Source organism: Pyrgilauda ruficollis, unplaced genomic scaffold, assembly GCF_017590135.1.
Source record: "Pyrgilauda ruficollis isolate IOZ18807 unplaced genomic scaffold, ASM1759013v1 scaffold7, whole genome shotgun sequence".
In the NCBI taxonomy this organism is placed as follows: domain Eukaryota; kingdom Metazoa; phylum Chordata; class Aves; order Passeriformes; family Passeridae; genus Pyrgilauda; species Pyrgilauda ruficollis.
The window spans coordinates 10553939-10579773 of record NW_024528821.1 but is presented as its reverse complement, the minus strand read 5'-3'; the positions used below and the strand labels follow the sequence as shown (position 1 = coordinate 10579773).

The following is a 25835-nucleotide window of genomic DNA, read 5'->3' as shown; positions in this document are numbered from 1 at the left end:
CCTCAGTTTGACTTTGGAAATTTTACACAGAATGGGTTTCTTTGGTTTTGGATTTTTTTCCCCTAAGAGCGGGGAAAGGAAAATGCTAAAGAAAATATGCTTAAAATTATTCTAAGCTTTATTATTTAAGCTTTTTGCAATTGTACTAGGAGTTCAAAAATGCTGAGGGTGGAGGAAAGGAGCATTGAAGAAAAGAAAACCCAAAGTAAGGAAAAAAAAAAGTCAAACACAAAAGAAATGCTTTCTTTACAAACAAAACTAGAGTTTTGATTGTTTTCCACCTGTCTATCAAAGAACAGGCAAGTATTTTATTTCAATTATGCATAATTTTCTGCCAAATCCTTTTGGGGGTAATAAAAAGTAATTTTCATTCTGCTTTTTCAAAGCACAGCTGCTTGACATGCCTCATGAAAGGTGCCTGGTGTGCCATTGCCAAGGCTGTCTACTGTGTCATGTGTTGAATGTCTGTCCAGTGCACTCCTGGCTAGAGGGTACCTCCAGTTTTCTTCTATCTTGTGAAAATCATGGGACTAACAAACTGCAAACATCCCTGTCCTTCTCAGGCATACAGAACTGATCAGTGAGATCACCACACTCAGTAAAAATATTGCAAGTGCATTAACAGTCTTCCCCCAAGTCCCTGAATTCCAGTTAAATAACCAGTAAGTTCTGCACTGGACTGCTGTGCACACAGGTTATATCAGACTTTGTAACCAAGTCAAGATTTTCAAACAATCCAGGGAGCCATTATGGAAGCCAAAAAGCAGATTGAACTTTTAGATCAAAAAGTTCTGTTCTACAGAGGAAAAAATTTATTACAAACATAGTTACTTTCCTAAAGGAGCCCACACATGCCCTAACAGTTCACCTTGAGTTAGGAAATTCCCTTTCACCAGCACTCTGAGCACACGTGCTGCTTGCTTTCATCAAAAGAAAATTCAGCAGTCAGGAAAGGAGGGGGAAAGGTATCAGTGTTAGGGGAGTTTGTCAGCTGCAGAATCAGAGAATAATTTCTAAACCCCTCAACACTTCAGCAATAAATGCGTATTCCCCAGCAGGTGGAGGTCCTGTCATGGCCTCTCCATCAGCGAGGAGGCAAAACCAGGCCTGCTGAAGGACAACCAGGAATGGGAATTCACCTGGCAGAGTGCACAAAACACAGCAGCTGAACAGAACTTGGTATGGAGACATCCTGGGATTCATGTCACAACCTGGGCACACACTCAGCCCCCAGCAGTGAGGGGCAGGGCAGGGCTGGCCCCACACTTGGGTCACATCCCAGACCTTCCAAGCAAAACAATCTGGTGCTGGAAACCCCCCTCCAGCACTCACAGAGGGCAAGATACAAAATCCAAAGCCTTGCCAAGTGAAGCGTCCAACAGGGAGAGCTGGAAATGGAAACCAAAAGCCAGGTTTCCAATGAGCATTTGTTTGCAATGTGACAAGACTAAGACAAGCCTCACCCCCTCACTGCTCCCCCGGCCACATACCTCACTTCTCACCAGGTCCCTCGTTCCTGGAAGAGGATGGATTGAAGAGTGAAGACATCCCCGCTTTTCCTGCCTCTGCCACAGCACAACAGCCTCCAGGCAAGCAGGACCAAGCAGAAAGAAATGACCTTTACTTTGCCCCAGTACTCACTGCCAGCATCTCCTGCAGCTTCACACTCCACCCCTGGCTGATCCAAAGTACCCACTGCCTCAGCCAAACCCCCTTGGCTCTGGGAGCAGCCTGCAGCTCCACCCTAAGGGAGTTTTGAACTGAAGCTCTGATCCAAGTGCCTTTCTACAATGGCAAATTCAGATCCAAATGAGCACCCAAAGTCAGGCCCCACACCCTGTGCTGGTGTGGCATCCAGGTGTGACAGGAGCTGTTTGGGCCCAGGCTGCCTTGGCAGTTCTTCTGATGCCATGAGTGAAAAGTCCACAACCCTGAGGAGTTGGTCTGAGAACTTCCCTTCACGGTTAAGTGGCCACAAAACAAGGACAAAGGAAAATGAAAATCAAATAACAATGAAACATAGAAAGATGGCAAGAAGGGAGACATGGGATGCATGACTAACATTTTATTGTCTCCATCTCAGTTTGCTGTCCCCAAAACCCTTCAATGTGGCAACAAAGCATTTATGGCCCACTCCAAAGCTACCAAGAGCAGTGGGAACCCTCTCAGGTTCACAAGGCAGCTCATAGATGGGCTTCCCTGAGGGTGTGGGCAGGATTGCTGCCAGATCTCAGAACTTCACCCCTTTCCCTGCTGGAGGGCTGGGGGCAGAATTCCCCACCAGAAGCCTCATTATAAGGTTCTCCTGGGAATGGCAGATCTTTCCATGTGGATGCCCAGGAGCATGGACTATCCTCCTGATAACAAAGCCATGTCTTTCTGCTTGAGACATCCTAGGCATTTCCCAGAAGTCCCTGTGTGGCTCAGAGCAGTTATCTTTCAAAGTAGTATCTTTGTAATTTGCTCAAGGACACTTTGTGGTGCCATTAAGGTTTCTCTCCAGCAAACATGCTATTACACAGCTTGGAAACTTAATTAATTAAACAACATGTACAATTTCTTTCAACAGCTAATGCAGCACAGAGGAAGACGATCTGCCACACTCTTGGTTACTTCAGTGTCACTTCCAAGAAGCTCTGAAGTCTCTGGGCCAAGAAACAGCCCTGTCCTGCCCCTCTACTACATCTCTTATCACCATGCAGAACAATTCTGTGCAAAAGGAGATCTTCCCAAAGAGCAGATGCTGCAGCCAACAAGCCTCACAACTTACTGCCCTCCACATTGTCTTTGCTTCACAGCTGCCAAAGCTGTTAGCACTGGTAAAATTTTACTGCGTCCTCAAATCCCATTATGTGGTTTTCCTTGAAAATGCCTCTTGGCAGACAATTCTTGTAGTCCAGCCCCTTGTATGCAATAAGGTTTTTCCATTGTTACTCATGGCACACTTTTCAGTTTAAATTCCCCCTTTCTTTCTCAAGATAAAATAGAGAAGGGAAGAACTGATCATCAGGTTTTCTAATTAGATTCTTTAGACCTCCTCTATTTCTCTGCGAGCTTTAAAAGTGGGTAATGAAAATATGAAAAATTAGCAAACTGTAGTTAATTTGCTACAATTTTCTGAGAGTCGAAATACCAATTTCCATTTTATCCTCATTTGGATTTCTCATATCATTACTAAAAACAAAGGGTTAAACTAAAGGACAGTTTAATCCATTCCCAATTCCTGAAATGAGCAGAAAAAAAAAGGTCAGTCTTGGGGGGATCAATGCTTTGCTTCCACAGCACAAACAACTCCACTCAGCAGTTTGCTAATTTATCATCATTCATTTAAAAATAAGCTTTACTGGAAGTGCAATACCTTTTGTTTCCCTAAAATGTAGGGTTTGCCTTTCCTCTCCTACACAGAATGAGAGAGGAGAGAGAGCAAATCCACCCAAAGTGATCTGACAGCTCTCAATGTTACTAATAATACTTGAATACAAGCAGCTCCCTGATTGTATCACCAGAAGTCACTGATAAAGAACACCAAGAGGCAATATCCCCTGTGGAGATTGGGAGCATCAGGTAAATTCCTTCATTCTGCTCTTTAGTGCCATGGGCTTATCAGCAAGGCTATGAGGACTGTGCTACCTTGTCAGGAAAGGATCTGGACCTGCTAGGGCAAAAGACAAGTGAATCATCAGAACTGAGCTGAGTAAGTAGTTTAACAGAAGGCCAGTTAGTTGCCCTACATTAGTCACAAAGGAGGTTTTCCTCTCACTCCTGGAGCTGGTGGAGAGCACAGCTGCGGAGGATCTCTGCTGGGGTCACACAGCTGGACCCCCACACTACAGACATCCAGCAAGGCAGATGTATTTAGTAGTCACCTCCACACACCTGATGAGATGAATCCAAAGAAAAGTTTAAAGTCCTTAAGGCTCCACCTCTCCCAGAATCCTCCCTCGAGTTTAATCAATACTGTAATTCAGCAAAACATACAGCAGCGGTTGGACACAAACCCTGTCTGCAGTGAGCAGGAGCAGCTTCCTCCACCCCTCTGCCATGGCCGAGCCTCACCTGAGCCCCACAGAAACCCTCTGATGCAGGGAGCAGCCCCCAGCTGTCCTCCCCACCCCAAGAAAGCAGGAAATCTTCCTTGCTCTCCTTTCAACAAGCTCTCTGTCACAAACCCATATTCCAAGGACCAGGGGGAACACTAATTAAAGGAGCAAATATGCCCTGGTTTTCAATGTGCAGGCAGCTCAGGGACACAGCCTGCATTTCCAACCAGCTGGCTCCTTGTGGGGCAAACAGCTGCTTCATTTTCAGGCTTCACTGCCTGTCCAGCCCAGCACACTGAAAGAGACTTCCACCAACACATGCAAGATGTGAACTTCTCCCTCAAGCAGGCACATAAGCCATCCCTTTGAATGGGGTCAGTGTTAATTAACCCACTTTAAGCCTCTTTAATGTACAAAAAAGAACACTTTTCACTTTCTGTGGACACACAGTTTCATCTGCCAGCTACCACTACATTGTACAGAACAGCTCTCTTCTTTCACTTGCAGGGACAGGGGGCTTGTGTACCCTCCACATTCAGGAAGATCCCCAGCAAACAGAGAACACATAGGTGGAACTATCAGCTTATTTCACTGGAAAGCATGAGTACAATTGTGGAAGGAAAGGCACTTATTCAGAGTAATCCATTAGTAAGGTTTTGGCTTGGCACTATCCACAGAGGACATTTTGGGTTTGGTGTGTATATATTAATTAGAAAAATGAGCAGGTAGAACATACAGCATGCACCCACAGTAAGGACTCTCTTCACTGCTATTTACACACGCACATTTCTGTGGTCTTCACTCAAAAAAAAAGTCATCTTTTTTACCCATCAAAAGACCTGAAAAGCCCAGTGAACATACTGGAAAAAATGTTTCTATTACAGCATCTTTAAACATAAAAAGTAACTCAAAGAGTGAGCATGTGACTTACTAATTTGCTGCCAAAACTCAAACATAGATCCACATTTCATAACAGGCTTACCTGTAAAAAAATACAAAGAAACAAAATGTACAGATTCCCAAAAATTTATGTTGGGAAATTTCTCCCCTTTTACTTCTGTTTTATGATTTTAGGTTATTTTAAAACTACAGAACATTCAAAGCTTTGAGTGCTTCTATTATCTCCGATTATTTGCTGGCCTTGAACCTGAACTTTCAAAAAAGCCTGCCTTCACTGTAAAAAGACCAAGAAGTGTAATTACAGGGAAGTGTTATCCTTAGATTAAAGTGCAGCAGAGATGCAGCACTGCCATCCCAGCCTTGAGTGTGCTCAGTGAGGTAAACGCCACTGGGAAGAGTACAAGGTTTAATCTGTGACCTTGGGATAAAAACTGGAATATCACTAACCACAGCCACTTGAACATCAAGAGTCAGGATTAAAAATAAATACACACAAACAGCAGTCTTGGGGTTGGGCAGAGAGAAAAGTGCCTTGTCTCCTCTTTGGCTGAAATTTCCACTTACTCTTCCATGGATGGGGAGCACAGGAAATTACTTCCTTATGGATGCTGAGAGATAACCCCTGAATCTAAGAGTTGAGACCTTAAGGAAAAACCCAAACCAGCAACATTTTTAATAAAATAACACTTCAAGATGCAAAATTAAGACTTTGCACAAGTACACACACACACCCTTTTCCAAGGCAAAATTCCCAATTTCCTAGGCTTTACTTCAGAATATTCCCCAGAGAAAGATCCTTTCTGACTTCCCTATGCTATCAGTGTTGTTTTCCTCCGCTTCCCCCTCCCTTTCACCTAATTTGTTCTTCAGATGTAAATCTCAGCTCTGCTGATTTCATAAGCAGTTCATATACATTAATGTTTTACATTATAAAAGACTGTGAAGAAGCCTCTCCTGTTATTTCTTGTTTCTGCCTAAGAGACAACAACTTTGCTCAGCACAGTGGACACTTACCACACTACAGGGCATGTAGTACAGCTCTGCATGTGCCCTGTATCTGCACTTCTTCTCTCCACCCCCAGCTGTGAATGTCTGACTGCTGGACCCCAGGCATGATTTTAATGGGTGATTTTTATAGGTGTGACAGCTGGAGTAAAGTACTTAGCACTTGAGAAAAGCAGGTCTCTTGGCTCCAAAGCCAACCTGGGCATTCAAAAATCATTACTCAGATCCTAAAAAATAATGAGATTGGCTTAGCAATAAAGACGGGTTTAGATATTAAAGGTTTTATTTGCCTTACGGTGTTTCTGCCTTTTGCATCTTCTAGCCTTTTTTTTTTTTTCCTCTCCTTTCTCAGCAAGGAGAATTAGAAATTGTCTTTTAAATGAAAACAGAGATTCTTCCCATAAATCATAACTCCTGACTTCTGGAGCCAGGATTTCAGGAAAAATATTCAACCTCATCAGGTTGATGGTTCACAGAAATGATTAGCAGTGCATATCCCCATTAGAAGTACATTTTCTTGTACAGGTTCCTTCCAGGTAAAAAAGGTATCACAATTGTCTTCTCCCCTTGTGGATACTGTTACCCAGTCTCTCCAAGTTATCACAAAGGGGACACCTACCTTCAATAAACAGGCACATTTGCATTTGGACTTACAGACCTACACCAAATATATTTCAGGGGAAACCTCTTATATTATCAGAATTGTCACACTCACTTCATGAAGCCTGAGATATTAGAGGATATCTGTGCCCTTTGGCTGTATGAGAGAGACATCAAGGCTCTCCTAAATGCACATTGTCCAAGTTCTGGATGCAAGGATCATCAAGGCTTCTGAAGCTTGGCTCAGTTCATGAGGCCTTGATCCAAGAATTTCCAAAGCTCTGGGGAAAGTCTAAGGCAAGATTTAGCTTTGTGTCTTACACATTTTGAGGGTGGGAGATGAGGAGTAGAACATTAACTGTATGTATCCCAACCCATCAGCAAGTCTAAACCAACTTCATCCTCCAACACTCCCACAGAAAGCAGGACCAACCAGCCCTAAGCTGATAAAAGCCTACCAGACGTCAGAGAGGCTGATGAGTGGCACACTGTGGATGGACTTGCAACCTCCCTCTGGAATTAAAAAATGCAAATGATTCGAGAGAGGGGGGGAGATTTTAGCATACACTAATGTATTTCAGACTCGCCACATTCTTTGAGTTCCGTTGTTGAATTCTTTTCTGGGAGAAGGGGGATGGCAAGGTGACCTATTGGTGTAAATAATCAAATATAGGCTTGGCATGAGGCAAGACTCCATCCCACTCTCAGGATCTCAAACTGGAAGGAAGGTCACAATTCCACCTCCTCCCTTATCCTTCAGAAGTGACACCTCTGCACTGTATAGCAGTAGCATGGCCAAATGGCAAGATTTGGTGCTGCCACATCACCCTGGAATGAGCACTCAACACGTAACTAACCTGAAAGCTTTCAACAGCCACCATGGCTGTTTCCAACCCATTCTTCCAAATCTACCTTCTCTTCCAAGAAGCTTTCCAAGAAGCAGAGCAGCCAACATACCATTACCACGATGAAGCAGAGGCCCACAGGCCAGGCATCAGCACTTGGCAGCTCTTTTTTGATGCTTCACTTCCAAAACTACAACCAAAGTCAGTTTTGGCTGGAGGTGGTATAGCTAAGGACTAATCATGTTCCTACTGAAGTTAATGGAAGTTAATTTCCTCATCATTTTCACCTGTGTTGAGTAACTTAAGGACATTCAGCTATCAGTGCAACCAGTGATGGAGTCATACAAAGGTGGAGAAAATGGGATATACAGCCACTCTGAAAGAAAAATTCAGGAGCAAAGATCATCACAATCCATCCTGCTTAAGATAATTTGAGAGGCCTTTATGTAACCTGATTTGGTAATGCACACTTAGTGCCTCCCTTTCCTCCCTGCAAAATTCCCATGCTGCTCTAATACGAGTCCCCTAACAAACTAAACACACACAGCTTTTCCAAGAAGGCATCAATGCCCTAAAATAAATAATCCTTTAAACATTTGTGCATTGCAGCACTTGCTGGGCCTTAGGCAGGGAGAAAACAAGACAAACTGCAGCTGTGAAATATGAAGTAGGACAGGAATGAGAAAACATTCCTTTCTCCTGAGGAAGCAAGTGTTTTGATCTACCAGTTTAAATGAGGCCTTGCAAATCAAGAGCCTCGCACACACCCAGAGGAGAAGAGCGCTTGCTGAGCTCATGCAGTACGGAGCTGCCAGCGGAAGGTGTCCCAGCAGCACCAGGAGATGAACAGAACCAGCAGGAGGTGAACAGCAGCCCTGCTCTTCCCAGCTCCTCTGCTGTTACTGTTTTATTCAGCTCTCCTCCTTGCCTGTATTCTGCTATGATCTTTTCTGCTCAGAAAGGAACCGTGACTGTGCACAAGTGCAAGAATATAAATCATGTTACAAGATGTTTCTTAAGGTTTAAATATGTTTTAATCTGCAGGTATAGTGTGAGTACTCACAAGAATTCTGGGAAAAGAGAGGGTGGTGATTTGGAGCACATAGTGTAGCTCTCATTTTCCAGCCAACTCATCCCAACATGGCCAGGCATCACTCAGCTCAGGTTTGGAAGCACTGGTTTTGCAAGGTATGAGGAAGGCACTGCCACTGCTGTTATGATTAGTAGTTCACAAAGCCCACCCACTGTATTTGGCTCTATGTGATGTCTGAAAAGGGGTGCAAGAACAAGATCCAACTTCCTAGTGCCAGCTCCTGGTTAACCATAAGGCTTTGAGTCCCAGCTGGGACACTGCACCAAGCAGCAGCAAATGCTACTGTGATAGCAGGAAAGGACCATTTTTCAAAATATTTGTGTAATACTGATATCTCAACATATCAAAATACCTATCTAGGAACCAAGTATCTTGTTCAGCTTAGATCAAGTCAGAGATACAAAAACAATTGTAAGTAAAATTGAGCCACTGACAGCATTCAGTGTCTCTGAGAGCCACCCCTGTCCTCTGGCCTTCCCAGCTGTCCTTCCTATAACAAGGGGAACAGAAGACAACCTGTATCTGCTGACCAGGGAACAAACGGAGTATTTTGTGGCAGTAAGTTAAGTCAGCTTGAAGGAACCAACATTAAGCATTCCAAAAGCAAATAATTACACTCTCTCTAACTGAATTTGTCACTCTAGAGTCTTGCATAGAAGAATGAAGACATGCTCATTGTAGTCCTGTCATCTCTGAACATATCTCTCTTCACAATTTATTTTTAACTTCTTTGGACACAAATTTTCCCTTGCTGTTGTTTGTGCCCAAGTATAAACAGGGTCTTTTTGAAGATGGAGACTTCCAGGCTGTGATAAAGGCTTGGAAGGTTGTCTAGCACTGCTGCAGTCTCTCCAAGAGCTTATGCAGAGTCCTTTGCAGAGATGTTACTTCACAACTTTTCAAAGCACCTCAGTAGATTTTGACAGATATCCCTACGCCTCATGTAAGCACCAGCATGCTAACAGGACTGTTTCTCCTACGCAATCAGCAATGAAAACATAAGGAACACTACACTGACATGTGCAGACACCAGCTCTTAATTTCTAACAATAGTTGCTTCTGGTCATTTCTGATTTCCCTCACTCATCAGAACCGAGTTGTTGCTGTCACTTATCTTCCAATGGAGTAGCACGTTATTTCTAGGGAAGAAACTAAAAACGTAGTTCAAAAATGTTCAATCAACCCTGTCAGTATCATATCTGTGAAGAGAAGAACCAAGTAAGAACACTAGAACTTGAAAGGTTTACTGTTACTGTTACACGTACTGCTGGAATTATCAGAGTGTACAGGCAAGGTACAAGCAGAGCAGAATTTTTCTGCCAACCAGTAAAAGAGATTGGCATCCCAGATGATAAACATTTCTTTAAGTCCTCTCTCCTGTGCATTTCCACATGCCCTGCAGATACTCTTCAGTCCCAGCTTGTGTGATCTGAAGGTATTACACACAAGACTTGATAAGAAGACAACTATTTTGCTTCATGGCACTTCATGAAGCTCCAGTAATCCAGTGCCTTTTATGGTGAAAACAAACCTATTCTGGTATTTTAATGCAGCAAAATCATTCTGAAGCATCATCCACATTTAAATGGGAATCTTTCCAATCAGGACAGGCAAACCCAGAGATTATTGTACTAAGCTGAGATGTGACAGATTCAAGCACTAGCCCCTGATGTGAGATGAAGTTGTCCTGACAGATGAGAGACTGAACTTGTCATACCTGGTTCAATACTTGCACTAGCTCTGCATGACTCTATAGGACCACATTCATAAGCAGATGCACCTATGTGCTGAACAACTTCCATGTGTGCAGCTGGCAGAGCAGCAGCCCCTGTAACAGCCTGGCAACACTCCTCTGGTCAGGAAGGGCTCTACTTCACAAGGATTTGATTATCCTCCATCACTGAGAAACTGAAGAGTAGCCAGATATCTGTAAGCATGTCTTATGTACTCAGATCTCTGTCCAAGTTCAGCACTTCAGCTGACAAGAGTCAAAGGGGACACTGTTGTCATCTTTCTCCTCATTATTCTGTAGAATGCCACATCTCCCCTTTCTTCACCTCTGTTTTACACCAGCATTCCACTAAGACAGTGTCCTAAACAAGAACTCAGCAAGTAAGGCAGGTGGATTCTGTGATTCTATTACCCAGAATGATTTCTAGGAAAACTTTCCATATCCAAATGTTCTACTTCATCCTCGAGATACAAATATTTTTTCCTCTATGCATGTCTCAGGGACTTCCTTCTAGATTTTACAGCAAAAACTATTGAAATACAGATTCACACAGAAACTTTATGGAGTGCAAACATACTGTTACTCTCCTTTCTAAACTATACACGTATGAGATCCACCTCTGCTGAGGTGAATTTCATTTGATCTTGGCACAACTTACACAAATGCTGACACAAAAAAGAAGCCTTCTCTTCATCGTCCTCATTTAAGGGAAAGAAGTTTAGCTTTGTATTTCCAGTGCTTCCAAAATAAGCAAAGGATACTACTGAAGAACTCTGCTGGCTCTGCTGTACTCCAAAGCACCTGAGACAAGGATGGGAAAGAACCAGAACTGTGCAACAATCCCGTTCCACAGTGTAATTAACTCTCCTTTTCCCTGGCCCTGGAGTGCTTGTCTCCTTCAGCCATAACTGAAAGAAACAACAGAAAGCTCTGGAGGCAAGGGAGGGGACAAAAGTAGCTGCTGGAAGTTGTTCTCCCTGTTGGCTGTATTGCTTATTAGGTAACTGGCTAATTTTTTTCATCACAGAGGTCATCATAAATAAATTCTGCATCCAGATCAAGTTGAAACAGAGCAATTAGGAGTCAGGAGAGTCAGCCCCCAAAATTACACTCTCACTGGATCACCCAATAGCCTTGGGGGACCTGTTCCATGCCCATTCTGCCATAAAATGCTCTTTTACTGGGATACCACAAAAAGCCTGACATCAGCTGAGACCACAACCTGTCTCATTGCTCACCACAGCCTCACTGCCTCCCCCCACCCTGAACACCTCCAGTTCCCCCTGCACCCCCAGTGTGGGCAGTTTGGGGCTGAACCTGGCACAGCCCCAAAGCTCCCAGTGCAGGATTGGGGACACAGGGCACAGCATTAGCCATGCCCCCCTTCCCTCACCTGGAAAATTGAAAGAAGCCAAGATTCTATTTCCTAGTGAAGGCTGTGGACTGGTGTCAGCTCAGGAACTGCGCTGCACCCCTGACAGAGGTGAAGCAGGAGATGTGCAGGTTCTGAGTTGGGCGTGCTCTGCCTCTTTCCAGACTGCAGGCCACAGCAGCAGGGCAGGAGCACATGGCTTGCTGGATACCAGTTCAACTATCCTGACTTGTACCTGGGCAACTCCACAATGAGCAACATAAAGAATTGTTTTCTAATTAGCCATGCACACCACAGGAAGAACCATATAGCTAATAAGCACAAACTGAATCATCATTCCATGAGACTCTATTAGGTACTTACAACTGAGATTGTAGCTACTTGTCCTGACAATAAGCTTAGGCAAAACTGATGCATGGTGTCCTTTACATCTCAACTGGTTAAATTAGACTAGTTGAGGATATTTGATAACCCAGCTCTCTAGCCCCTCTAAAAATAATCACATTGTATGTCCTATTTATTAATTTTGAATTATAGCAAGATACTCTTCTGTTTCTCTAGGGGGCATTTGCAAAAGTTAAAATGCAGAGCCAGACAATAAATCCATCCAGTACCTAATGAAATGACCTTCTAAGGAAGTAAAACCCCATCACCCTGAAAAGCCAGAGAGGCCTTTGTTGAATTTGCTGAAGGTAACTCCAGCTTGAAAGATGGCATCTCTGCCTGAGAGGTTGGAAAAAGTGGTGGCTATCATGTTTGAGTGAATTATTGAAAGTGACAGTTATCTCTGTATGCTTACAATTGGAACTTCTGATTTCACAGACTATAACAAATGCACTGCTGCTGTTCTGAATGGCCTAGCATTAATAAAGCAAACCAATTCTGAGTGCCCAAGGCCGGAACCTCAGGGACAGCAGATGGTGACCAGGACACCCATTCTCACATTAGCATAAGAACAGTAAGGAGTGGGTCACAGATTGCCTTTAAGCAAGCTTTCAATTGTCCACAGAGTCTCTGCTTCCTTCCAAATGAGACAACACCATTGTTTGGGATTTTTAATTTAGGCAATCGGTGCTTCATGACATAAAATGTATTTCACAAACAAGGCAAGCAATAAAGAAATCTGTCTCCTTTGTAACTACTTGCACTCCATAAGCACCTTATTTAAACTTTGCACAGGCAATAAAAGGAAATTAACAGTTCTTGTTCACATGTGCTAAAACACTTTGGACAAATTACTTAAGAGCTCCTAAAATTAGACCTTTTTTCCCTAAAATTCCTTCTAATTTTGTGAGCAATTAGAACTGTAACTTCTTGTAAGCACAAATGGCATATACACTGATTTCCTACTTGATGCTCTCATTGAGAATCAGAGCAAATCCCAAATAGAAAATTGGAAACCGTGCCTCAAATTCTTTAAAGACTATGAAACCCATATGCTTACCTGGATTCAAAATTAACACTGTCCTGATTTTGAAAGAGGCAAAACTTCACCCTATTCCTAATTTAAGCCTCAGAGTTAAGTAAAATGCAGCTGAGGACTGGACTTTCCAGAGAGAAGTTCAGAGTGAGACTCAGGATATCATACAAAATTTTATGACATATTTCGTCCTTTCTAGACAACACAGGTAAGCTCCAAAATAAAGTCTCACAGAGTGTGTGCTTGATATCTTAACATCAATAATGAACAAAGCCGTTGTGTTTATGTGTCTGTCTTCTTGGCTGAGTTAACTCAGATTTCTGAAATAATAAATTAATAATTAACTTCAGATTTCTGAAAATATGACTCTGTATTCCTCATATTTTGTGCTCCTTGGACAGGGATCCTCAGCAGAGTTTGTTTCCTGGCTGTTTATTAACCATCAAGAGAAGGCTTCAAGTCTACTCATCGTATGCATCAGTCAAATCAGACCTGGAAAACTTGAGGAAGAACCCCATTTTTGAAAAAACAGAAAGCACATTAATTGAGAGATGCCCTACCACATCACAAGCTCTCTCCAAGAAAGATATAGAAGAGATAATATCTTTTTTTTTCCCTCCATCCAAGAAACAGGAAGAAAAAAAAGGGGGTGTTACTTCCACTCCCAAACCTAAAGGATTAAAGTTGAGTTAAAACAATCCACACACATATTGTGTGCCCACATACCTCCTCCTTAGCACTGCACTTACTCTAGAAAATTGCAATCATGGCTTCACCTGCTTGGATCCCCCTTGAAATCCCCATGACGGGAACTTTTGAAGAAAAGACTGGTATTAAAATTCTGCAGGGTGTCCAATATATGGTCAACTTCATTCCAAGTCAAAAGCGCAAAGCTCCAGTGGTGACAGTGCCATGGATTCCCTAGAATGGACCTTGGCAGGCTCAGCAAGCTTCCCAAGCTGTTCTCCAAAGCGAGCCCGACGAGGAGCTAGCAAAGACAAGTCACTCCACACCACAGGCACACCCCAGATTCCAGACATGGTTGATGGTAAGGCAGCTGAGAATTACAGATTTACACACAACACAGACTGGCACAAGGAACAGACGAAAATCTTTTGTTGATGTTGCTGTTCTTGTTTCTCATGTAACACAGTTTTCATTCCCTAAAGCCAATGTATTAATTGCCAACTGAAAATAAGTCATCTCATTATCTTACTTGAATAAATACCAGTAATTCTGGAGCTTGACTGGAAAATTCAAGAAGGCATATCTGAACAGTTAAAGCAAATAATTATTCCTGTATCTTGATCAGCACATTTCCTTCTCTATGAACTACTTGAAAACGACAAATTCTCTAGAAACTTCATGGCATTAAGGAAAACTTTTAAATAAACTAGAGGATATTTTGGGTCACATGATCACTGGACTCCAGTGAATTATGAGGGTCCCTTCCTGGATGAGGTGTTCAGAAGGCACCTGAGGATTTTGCAGTTGATACATGAACTATGAAAAAACACCAAGGGGAGGGAATAAAAGCTGGTTCCTTATGTAATCTTGAGCAGAGCTGCTTAGAACTTAATTTTCTGAACTATTTGGCTTCAAGAATTTCAATTTTCATGGAACTTTCTTCCAGATACTTCTGGGGATGGAATTTCTAAAAAACTATACCAAATGAGAACTTACAATCTTGCCACTGGAACTTGGCCCCCTGAAAAGACCCTCTGCTTAACACTCAGTGTTGTTTAACAGAGAGAAACAGAGAGAAACTCTGTTGTTTAACAGAGAGAAAATGTAAATCTAACAGCATTTCTTGACTCTACCTTTGGGGGAAGAACTTTCCACTGCTGCAGGTATCTCCTGAGTGGCTCTAGAAGGAGAGAGGTAGAAGAAGAGTGATAGTAACTCGTGCTGGAGGGGAAGTGTCATCTTGTCCTGTCAGTGCTGACTTCTTACATTCATCACAAAGTGAGTGCAAGAAGGGAGACAAACATAAGCATTACAGTAAAACACTACAGAAATATTTTTTACTGCTTTCATGATGTATATTTATAGGCGGAGAAGGGATGTGACTGTAAAAGTATTGTTTTAAAATGTTCTCTAATATCTAATTTATTTTTCTCAAATTCCATTGGGGTGGTCTACAGAAAAAAACCCACACTGTAGCCAAAGCACTGCAGGCAAGTACTGGATGTTCTGTAAAAACATTAACAGTTTTTTGCCTGAAAATCTGCTCTCCATCATAATTCTCATCTTCCACTCCTCAGTTCCCAAGATACTAGGATTTCCTCGGTTCTGTGGTTACCTAGGGTTTTCTCATAGAGACAAGACTCGAACACATAATGAAGAAAACAAACAACTATCAAAAATCCCCTAAAAAAAACCTTTTAGCTTATTATTCCCTTATTCTTCCTGTGCAGGCTCAGAGCCAAAGACACTCCAGCCACCGCTGGGGAGATCAGTGGTAAACATCATTAGCTGTTAGCAGAGGAAAAATCTTAAAATAAACAGGTCTTCAAGGTATAATTTTTCCCCTGATAAACATTAAAGAGGGGCAAAGCCAACAGCCCTCTTTATCTCCTCTCTTCATTAATTAATAATATAAGCACTAATCAGAAAACTAAAATGGACAGTTTCTTTGATCCTGTGGGAAAGCCCCACAAAATAACCAAAAGGCTCCTGCCCCGTTTGTCACATGGCTGCCACGATTTGCAGGCTGTATGGCAGACATGAAATCCCACACTGATGAAACCTCATGTGGGTATGTGCTCTCCCAGTGCACTCTGTGCTGCACAATGGCCTGGGCAGACACCTGTCTGAAGTGCCTTTCTCAATATGCAAGAGGAGGATATTCCATTTCAGTTCTTGCAGCTATTACGGAGTCTCAGTGTAATGGTCATTACAGACCTGTCAGGCCAACATGTGCTGCACTTACAGAGCTTTTATATGATTTGCCTCTAGCTGACCGTAAACAGTGAGGATGATACATAGCATCCTTTTTATAGAGATCTCAAAAAGATAAATAAAAACAGTTTTCTATCTGGAAGATGTAAAGTGCAGGTAGGTTAAGTGAAAAATCCAGTCTCTCACAGCAGGGCAAAGGGAGAATTGGGGACAGAATCCAAATCAGCAGATAAGAGTCCTGTGACCTCAGCACTAAATGGGGATCTTCCTGTACTTATAGCCTCTTTCTCAGAGAAGTCTGTCCTGCAAAGGTGTTCTCCACAGAGTACCACTGGTCGGGGAGTCCTGCTGCAGGAGCTTGTGAGGATGAGCAGAGAAGGCTCCTTCAGTAACAGCCTTTCCAGGGTTTCTTCCAGAGGTCAGAGATCTTACTGCCTTGTTTGGTTTTGGGCTCTTTCTGACTTTTAATTTAATCTGAAGGCTGTGATTCATTGTTACTCAGCAACAAACTATTTTCCTTAAAACGGCTAATCAAACTTTGATGAGGCCCTTGAGCAATGGGAAGATTGATTAGATACATTAAAGGTTATGTGTAGAGCAAAACTGAAGACCAGGGCATAAACTCCTATTGAGTTCAATAGAATTATTAACTGGTATTTCTACATATATCTTTTTCCCCTGCTCTATCCCATATTTTTATGTATTTGTGTAACTATCCCAACATCCTGAAAGAGGGAAATGGTAACCTCTCCCATGCTTTGCTTAGCTCCACACCCTACACATTGTTATCTAGTTAACACGGCAGAAAAGCTGCAGTGTCACAGGCTCTGCCCTGCCCATCAGCCCTGTGCTGTACATTCACCCACGGGGGGGATGAAAGGGATGTTTTTGATGGCAAGGACTGGGAGGTGGGCAAGGAAGAGAGCTTGTTCTGCAGACATTCAGGACTGACTTCTATTTCTGTGTGAAATAGAAGCTCTCAGCAATGTTTAACTGATGGTGCAGACCTGAATCCCCCTCTTGAATACTTATGTCCTTAGCAATGCTTGCTTTCTTACTCCCCAAAATCTTCAGCAGTGAAGATGCTGCATCCTCCCTAGATAGCCTGTTGTGGAATTTACTGTAACTGCTGCTGGAAAGCATCCTTAGATTGATAAGGATAAGGATAATTGATAAGGAGCTACAATGTGGGGAAATTAACTGACCAGCAAGATCCTGTTGTATGGTCTTTATACTGTCACCTGAGCCACACACGACAAGTCATATCAGGCTAGAACAGCAGAGCAGGTGACCTTCAGACCTACTCTAATATTGCAGTCCTTATGCTACCACGAAAATAAAACATTCACACCAACTGCCAGAGAGCAGGTCAGTTTTTCCAGCTGATCCTCTGTCTTATTATGTAAGAGACATTGTTTGATTATTGCTCTCTGGTAACCTCTGCATAAATCAGCCATTAAGGACTAGAACAGAAATTGTTACTGAAAATTCAGTCAGTGTTTCACTGACTTTTTAATACACCACCACTGTGTACATCAAAGTGCATTAACCTGCTTGAACCTATCAGAAAAGGTTTTATTAATGAACTCCATATTACCTAACAACAACATAACAGAAAGGAGCAGTGGTCCAGGACTTGGGAGGGACGGCAAAAGTTAAATACAAATTTCTCAACTTCAGAACTCATAAATGGTGTATTTAGGAGAGGGCATTATCCTTTACTTCACCTACAAAGGTGTTTTTATCTCCTACACAATTTAATTCCTGTTTTGCTTTGGCTGACACATGTTTATAGAATCACAGAACCACAGAACATCCTGAGTTGAAAGGAACCCACAAGGATCATGAATTCCAACTGGCCCTGCCCAGGACAACCCCAGTAATCCCACCATGTGTCTGAGAACGTTGCCCAAATTGAACGCTGGCTTCTTGAGCTCTGTCAGGCTGGTGCTGTGACCGCTTCCCTGAAGAACCTGTTCCAGTGCCCAACGCCCCTGGTGAAGAACCTCTTCCTAATATCCAGCCTAAACCTCTCCTGACACAGCTTCATGCTGTTTCAAAGCCCTTGTCTATGAGACTTAGTGACATGTGAGGCCAGCACAGATGATCCATACCTTCTCTTTCCCTTTTTCTTTCCCTTTCCCTTTCCTTTTCCCTTTCCCACAGAAATTTATAACGTCCACAGTGTTTGATGCTCATGAGCACAAGCTGCCTTGCAGATAACGCTGCCACTTGATGGTACCCAAGTTTTAAAATTTGGGAAACTGCTGACACTGGTCAGTGACTTTGCTTGGGGCACACTTGATGTCAGGGAAGGAAATGTCTTACACCATACAAATATGACAGGATGGATCCATCCCAAAATCAAATTAATCCCTTAGGGGAAAAAACATGCCAACAAATGTGTTTCATTACTGAAACTGCAAGAAGCTTCTGGAAAACCCCACAGGTAGAAAAGGGGACACATAAATTCAGCACTTCATCCAGTCCAGTGACACAGTCCGCAGTCTGTCACATTAATGCTGCATTCAAAGGCAGGATTTAGGAGACAGGTTCATTGCAAGGCTACAGCTGTGACAATCTTAACTTCACATCAGAGTAAACCACATGGAAGATCTTAGCCTTAGGAAAGCTGACTGTAATGAAAAGCAGCTATGAAAAGGCCCTTTTCACATCTCTTCTATCCTCACTCTCTCTATATATCAACCTATTTATGTATATACTTTACCTACCAAGAAGGTATTGAAGACAGAACCAGACTTTTCCAAGAGGTGTACAGTAAAAGGTAACAGACACCAACTGAAGCATGGGGAAATCTGACTAGATTTTTTTTTTTCATGAGGATGGTCAAACACTGAAATTGCATCAGAGAGCTTGTAGGATCTCTGTTTTTGGAGATATTGATAATTTAACTGAACCAGACCCTGAGGAACCTGCTAAAAATTGGTCCTGCTTTCAACAGCAAGTTGGACTATATCAACCCCACAAGACACATTCATCCTAAATTATTGTGTGATTTTTCTTGGGTAAATTTGGAACCAGACCATAGGTCCTCACTAAAATATTAATATATTTCTATAATACTTAAGCTGACCCTCTGCACCGATCAAGAATGGAGACAGGCTGCCAGTACTCAGCTAAAAGGAATAATGGCAGTACCCACAAAATAGCCACAAGGGCCAGCACCCACACTGGAGAGCCCTATACTCAGAAACCTCCTCCAGTGCACTCAATGAACACTTCATCCATCATGGACTCAGTGTGTTCAGGGGATTCTATACATACCCTACTGTGCTCAACAGACCTGTGACTACAGACCCCTGGTTCCACAGTGAAACCTTGTAGAATATGATGCACTGAAAGAAAGATTACTGGGAAGTTTAAAAAAAAATCCTATAGGAACTCAAAATGTATCTTATTCTATCTGAAGGGCTAAGGCTTCAACTAGGAGGATAATTTCAAGGCACTCAGTCTTAAGAGAGCACTGTGAGAGACTGAGAGTATTTACATATACTGAAATAGTTATGATCTGATGATTTAAAGTGATATCTATTGATGCCCAAAGGTATTTTTGGGCCCATACTTTCTTCACTGACTGTTTTTATGTAGCTGTTTGCCAACTACTGACAACGTGTTTAGAAATATCAAGGAACGTGAAATCTGGAGGTGTATCAGTGTGTGAGCGTCCACTCCAAAACCTCTGTGAAAATAACCTTCAGGGATGGCAATCGGCCAGAGAAGCAGTTTGAAGCCAGCTAAGATAAGAATAAATATTCATGGCAGCTAAGGATTTCACATTTAATACCATTCTGCTAATGCAGATAAATATTCAGATTTCCCTGGCTTCTGGAGAATAAACCCAGTTTTAAAGAGAAATCCACACAACAGCATTCAAATAACATTACAACTGCTGGCAAGGGTTTTGGGTGACGTGTTACCCTAGTTTTTACAGACCAAATGAAATCTCAGCAATTTAAACATCTACATCAGACAACAGATGCAGAAAGATTCATGCTCTGTATCACTGCTGCCTATGGCAGAGGGATGGCTCCACCTGTACCCTACTGTGCACCACCACGCTGTACTTCTACCTTTCAGAACTGTACTTCAGTCACAAGTAAAGCACCTCTCACTTATTCTGACATCTTTATATTGAATAGTATCATCCAAAGCTAATATTTTAGTACTTTTATTCCAACCCATTTGTCTCTGTGCTAAGGCAAACGTTCCTGTGTATAAATCCCAAGCTCACAGCTGAGTGTTACCGACTCTGAAGCGATGACTACCTTCACAAGACTCAGTTTACAGGGAAGACACACAGCTGAATCAGAGTTAACCATGCTATTGCAGCTGTCAACCATGTTACAGCAGCAGATCTACAGAACCTCCTAAGCAGGTAGCACTTTCCTCTCCAGCTGACCAAGAAGCCAGAATTGCATCCTGTCCCCACCACAAATTCCAGTCACAACACATGCAGAAGAGAACTTAGAATAAATTATTCAAAGGGAAGCAGAATCAAAGAAGATTATTTCCCTTCCTCTGTAGATTCACAAGCAAAAGAATAACTTTGTTCTACAGCCCATTATTAAAACTCTTCACAACTAACCACACCAAAAGACACTTGCACCCCAGTGGATGCTACATGAGGCTGTGACTGCAGGACCACTGAGAAATCACTCCACTTTCTCACATATAAGTTAGGAGCTTAATTCACATGCTTCAGAACATGATCTTTAAACTGTTTTCAACACACCTTCAGACTTCATGAAAGGAAATGAGCAAGATGACAGATGGACCAGGTGGTTTTTTATTTTTTTCAGCTCTCAGACTGCTTTAGCTTACTGCATCTTATTCCTTCTATGCCATACATTCATTTCTAGATGCCTCTTTAGAGTGAACACTCACACTTTCTCTTCCCTCTTCTCTATTGAGACCATAGTTCCTGTAAAAGGTTCAGAAAGGAGGACAAGTAGCTCCTAGACAATTCCAGGTGTCATGCTTCTGGCTGGACAGAAAGGGGCAAGAGGAATGGAATTGGAAGGGAAATGCAGGCACAGGGCAATGAGAGAGCAGGGTTTTTCCTCCCCAGTCTTTCAAGCAAATCACTTCCTTTATACATTGCTATACATTAAAGTAATATTAAATTGTGCAGACTTTTCTGGCAGGATTTCCAAAGTACAAAGCTCAGCTACCAGTGTACAGGTTTGAGGCATCAAAACACTCTGGAATTCAAGGTGTTCAGCTCTCTTAGATATCAAACACAAATTTTAAAAAATTAAGATAAATATAAAGAGAATCAGCACATTTATGATTCCTAGTTAATAAATTACCTTCAGCATCAGAGCTATTGGAACAGCCCTACCCATTCAGCTTGTCAGCCTCTCTACCTTTTAAAACTATACAAGAGATCACAGCAGTCAATACATTTATTCTTTCATTTAACGTGTACTTATCCTATCCTGAATCTTTGCATGATTCTGAGAATTCGCACTCCAGTGAGAATGACTTGAAACATACAGACCATGGGTTTCATCTTTGTGAAGAAAACTATTTACATGTAGGGGCACAATAGTTTACTAGAGCAGTTACTTTTTTTTTAAATAATGGGTAAAGAGTGTTCCAGCTGCAAGTGTTCCATCCCTGCTGGGACTTCTGCCAGTGTTAGAGACTTTGCTGCAGCAAAGTTTTTACAGGATCTCAGTGCTCACTATCTCTATTAGACAGAGTATGCCCAAAGTGTGCCAAGAGAGAAAACCTGAATGCTGCACTGAAGTGACAGCAACAGGACAGAGGGGAGCTCTGCACCTGATCCAAGGGGAGGGTGGCTTGTTTAAAAAGGCTAATTTAACCTTCTGTCCTGTTTCAGTAGAAGTCCACACTCATTTCCACTTCTAATATTGTATTTACCATTACAAATCTCTTAAACTGCTCAGCCCGTTGATGATGATCCCTTAAACTAGGGCATCAGATCCAAACTGAGAACGGCTAGACAGGCAGGTGGATTATGTCACTGACAAAATGAGAAGTTTTAGGCTGTGACTGGCTTCAAAGGCAGCCCATCCCAGTTACTGTCTTCCTGTGAGTCTGGAAGTGACTCGTGTAAAGACACTCAAGACCATTCCACTGAACCTCCAGATTAAAAATAACAAGTTAAAAGTTGGGAAATGTTTAATATGTGAAAAACAATGATCTTAAGATACTTGAATGGCAAGTCACTGAAGGTGCATCTGACATGGGAAGGTGCATCTACAGCACTCAACTTGGCCCAGCGGGCAACCAGCCCGGCTCGCCGGTGGCTCACACGAGGAGCCTGCAGAGCCATTGGCGTCCCCTCCCCTCCTGCCCCCCGCCAGGCTTCCTGTGCCTGCCTGCAGCGCCAGCCCGCATCCCGCTCCCGCGGCATCCAGGCCCGACCGGCACCGCCAGGCACGTGCCACAGCCTTTTCCATGGAGCCAGTTCTCCCTGAAGCCTCAAATAACCAGACTCCCAACCCGAGGACAGGGCTCGGGGCGGTCAGAAAGCACAGATTTGGGAATTACCGAAAACAGCCGGGTGCTGACAAAGAGCTCAGGGCTCTCCCCAGCCCGCCGCAAGCTGCAGCCCCCGCACGGACCGCCGGCTGGGCTGTGATGGCCGGCTGGCTGCAGGGGGGCCGTGGGCTGCCAGGAGCCCGCCCTGGGCACAGCCTGTTGCCGGGCACGCTAGGTACAAAGGTAAAGCACAGACCTTCTCCCTGGCCTCTCCGCGGGGAGGCTGCGCTTGTCCTGCCGGCCGCGGCCGCGGTGCCGGCGGGGAGTTGGGGCCGGCCGCGGTGCCTCACCGGCTCCACATCGATCCGCCCGCCGGCAGCTTCGCTGCTCTGCCCCCCCCCCCCCCCCTCCAGGGGGAAAAAAACGGGGCGGGGGGGGGGGGACCTTTCTATTATTATTATTCTAATATATTCTGGGGGCTTGTGGTTCCTGCAGCCAGGCGGAAGTGAACCCGCTTTCGCCCCCCTCCTCCTTCCGCGATGCTCCGGGGCTGGATGCGGGCGGCCCCAGCAGCCCGGGGTCCGCTCTCGGGGCCCGGCTGCCCGCAGCCCCCGGGCGGCAGCGGCGTCCCGGTCCCTTGCTCCCCGGGCGGGGTGGAAAGGTGGTGCCGTACCCGAGAGGCAGAGGTTACTTGGGAGGCAAAAATGAGCGAATAATTTTCTCCACCCCAGTGATGGGCGGACTGCCCGGTGCCCGCCGGGGCGCGCTTGGCGGCCCCAGAGCCGGCTGAGGGCAGCGGTGCCCTCAGTGACGCGCGGTCACAGCACCAAAGGAAAGACTATAAAATGCACCGAAATATAAAGGCGTCCGCTGGCTCCGTAGTGACATCCCGTGGTGCGGGGACACTACTGCCGATGGCCGGCTGAGCCCGGGGCTTACCCGGGCCCCCGGAGCTTTGCGGTGTTACGCGCTGCCCGCGGGCTCCGCGCACCCCGCCCGAAGCGGCGCCGGGGGTTCCTGCAGCAGCCCCAGTCACCATCCGTGGCTTGCTGTTAAACCGGCCTTGTGCTGCTGCTGCAGAGCTACGCTGCTCTCGGGCACTCTGGGGGTTTGTGCCTTACAAACGTGTCCATCTTCCACAGAACCCCCGAGAGCAGCGAGGGCTCCGAGCTGAACTGTGCCGCTGGCCTCGTGCCTAGGCTGAGGGGCAGAGTGAGAGACACCAAATGAACATCCATCTAACTAAGGCAAGCAAATGTTAATTTCTTAATTCAGCATGTACCATCATGTTGAATCAGACTTGCAGAACATCTCCCCTAGCCAAGAGGCACAATAGAGATGAGGTGGTGAAACTGTCCCTCCCTAAGCCTTAGCTACTCTAGAGAACTCTCCTATCCACCTTCCCACTCACACAGCACAATGGGATGCTTGATGGCCTGTGGCAGAAAAGGCAAGAGAAAAGACAGTGAAAAAGACCTGAACTCAGGGACCAAAACACCACAACCTGTCCATAGCCAGGAGGACAGCATGAAGCCAGCACTTAGGCACCCCTGAGCTGAATGGATTCCAGCTTACAGGATGCTACTTGTAATGAGGACGTGGTGGCATCAACCTACAAAGCCCTTGGCAAGCTTGGTAAGATCCATGCCACCATGTGCACAAAGCTCAGATTGCCCAGACCAGAAAGATTAAGGCTAGCCTAGGCAGGCCTGAACACATAGCAGCTGAAACTCCTGATAATTGTTCTGTGGCATATGGGTGCAGGGTTGTGTGGGTGTAGATGGGTTGTAAAAGGCTCTTCTGAACTCTGCTACAGGAGTAACTCACATCAGATGAAGCACATGCTCACAAGAAATGACTGGGATGCTTTATTCAGATCTCTTGTCCTGAGAAGTCAACTGCTCTCAACACCATGGTGGAACTTAAACTCTGTAAAATTCTAAAACTCTGAAATTCTGTTCTTGTGGGAACAGTGAAATGGTCATTGAAGCTGATACCTCTTTGTCCAGTGTCTTCTTGTTTAGGACCTGCCATTCTGGACTGTGCAGATTCACCTCTGTGCTCAGTTTTGTGTTTAACATTTCCTTCACATCCCAACAGCAGCAGTTTCTTAGTCAGCTGCTGCATCTGTCTCACAGCCTCAGGGTGTCTGTGTCCTCCACATGCCAGTGGATGGCTGAACAACCATGTCAGCAGAAATGCCCTCTTGCAGGTGGGACTGGCCAGAAGATTGCACCTCATCCTAAGGAGTGCACGCCTGGACACACTGGTGCATAAATTGTGTCTTACAGCTTAATTACTGCAATTCTCTCTGCTTTGAAATAAACCACAGCAGGTGTAAAATACAGCAGATGTCTGCATAGCAATGGAGAGCAGTGTTTTTGCTCAGCCTAGATTCTTACTAAGTGCAGACTTTGGTCTTCTTTTCTGATATTCAAAGGCTTTCATAATCTTCCATAGCCAGCTCCTGCTGGAGCACTGCCACCATTGACCAAGGGGTGAGAAAAGACTGTGGGAGTTTCACATTTCCCAGGCAGTATTTATGCACTGTGGAACTTAGTTTGCCTCACAGAGATAGAAATAACCCAGATCTGAATGCAGCCAAAGGAAAATGCAAAATTTCTCTCCTGAGCTTCATTTCTTCACACACAATCATGCAAAGGAGGCTGGTAGCCAGCCCAAAAAATCCAATCCCTATAGCCTAATCAAGCTATTCCTATTAGTGGCTAGATAGAAAGGTGAAGGAAAGGCTTTCTTCTGTTTTAATATACTTGGGAGGCACATAAGCCCTACAGAGATGGGAACCATCTAAATATATATAAAGACACAGTGAGATAAATTAACCCATCTGTTGCAATCTAGTAGTTAAATAAAACCAATTTTAGAAAAATCAACAGTTTCATGAAGCTACTAAAGCACTATTGATGTTTTCAAGTTTTTAAAATTCTCCAGAGTGTATGAATGTAGGAAATCAACCACCTCCTGTCAGATTCCTGAACTGCATGAAAAGGAAGAAGACTGCATGAAGCTGATGCAAACAAATCCATGATGTTATTAAAGCAAATTGCCACTAACAATCTAACACAGACCATTGTGAATTGCTCCTCACACCCCAAGACACATTGCTGATTTCCATGATATGTCTGCACACACATCCATCACTATCCTTCTTCCATCCCAGGGATCTCAAAGCACCTCACAGATGGTGCTTAAATGAAGGCCTAAAACACCTTCACTCTTTTTCCACTGTGAGCACAGAGATGTGCTCACCATCCAACAGGAAGTATTAAAATGACTGGAAAGATGAAAGTGTCCTATCTGCACATATGCTTTGCTCTTCCAACTAGATAGCACTTCCAGCATCTGCTCATAATTAGAGAAAGTTGTTCCCTTGAAGGCTGCCCTGAGCCATCCACTGACAGCTTTACAGGCAAATCAGGGCACAGAAGCAGTGTT

General features: G+C 43.9%; 1 protein-coding gene across 1 annotated transcript in view; it reads right to left on the bottom strand.

Annotated features, from left to right (window-relative positions):
* The window catches only part of LOC121363208 (serine/threonine-protein kinase PAK 3), a 178503-nt gene that overhangs the window by 106003 nt on the left and 46665 nt on the right, over positions 1 to 25835 (bottom strand). The gene's annotated exons all lie outside the window — the stretch shown is intronic.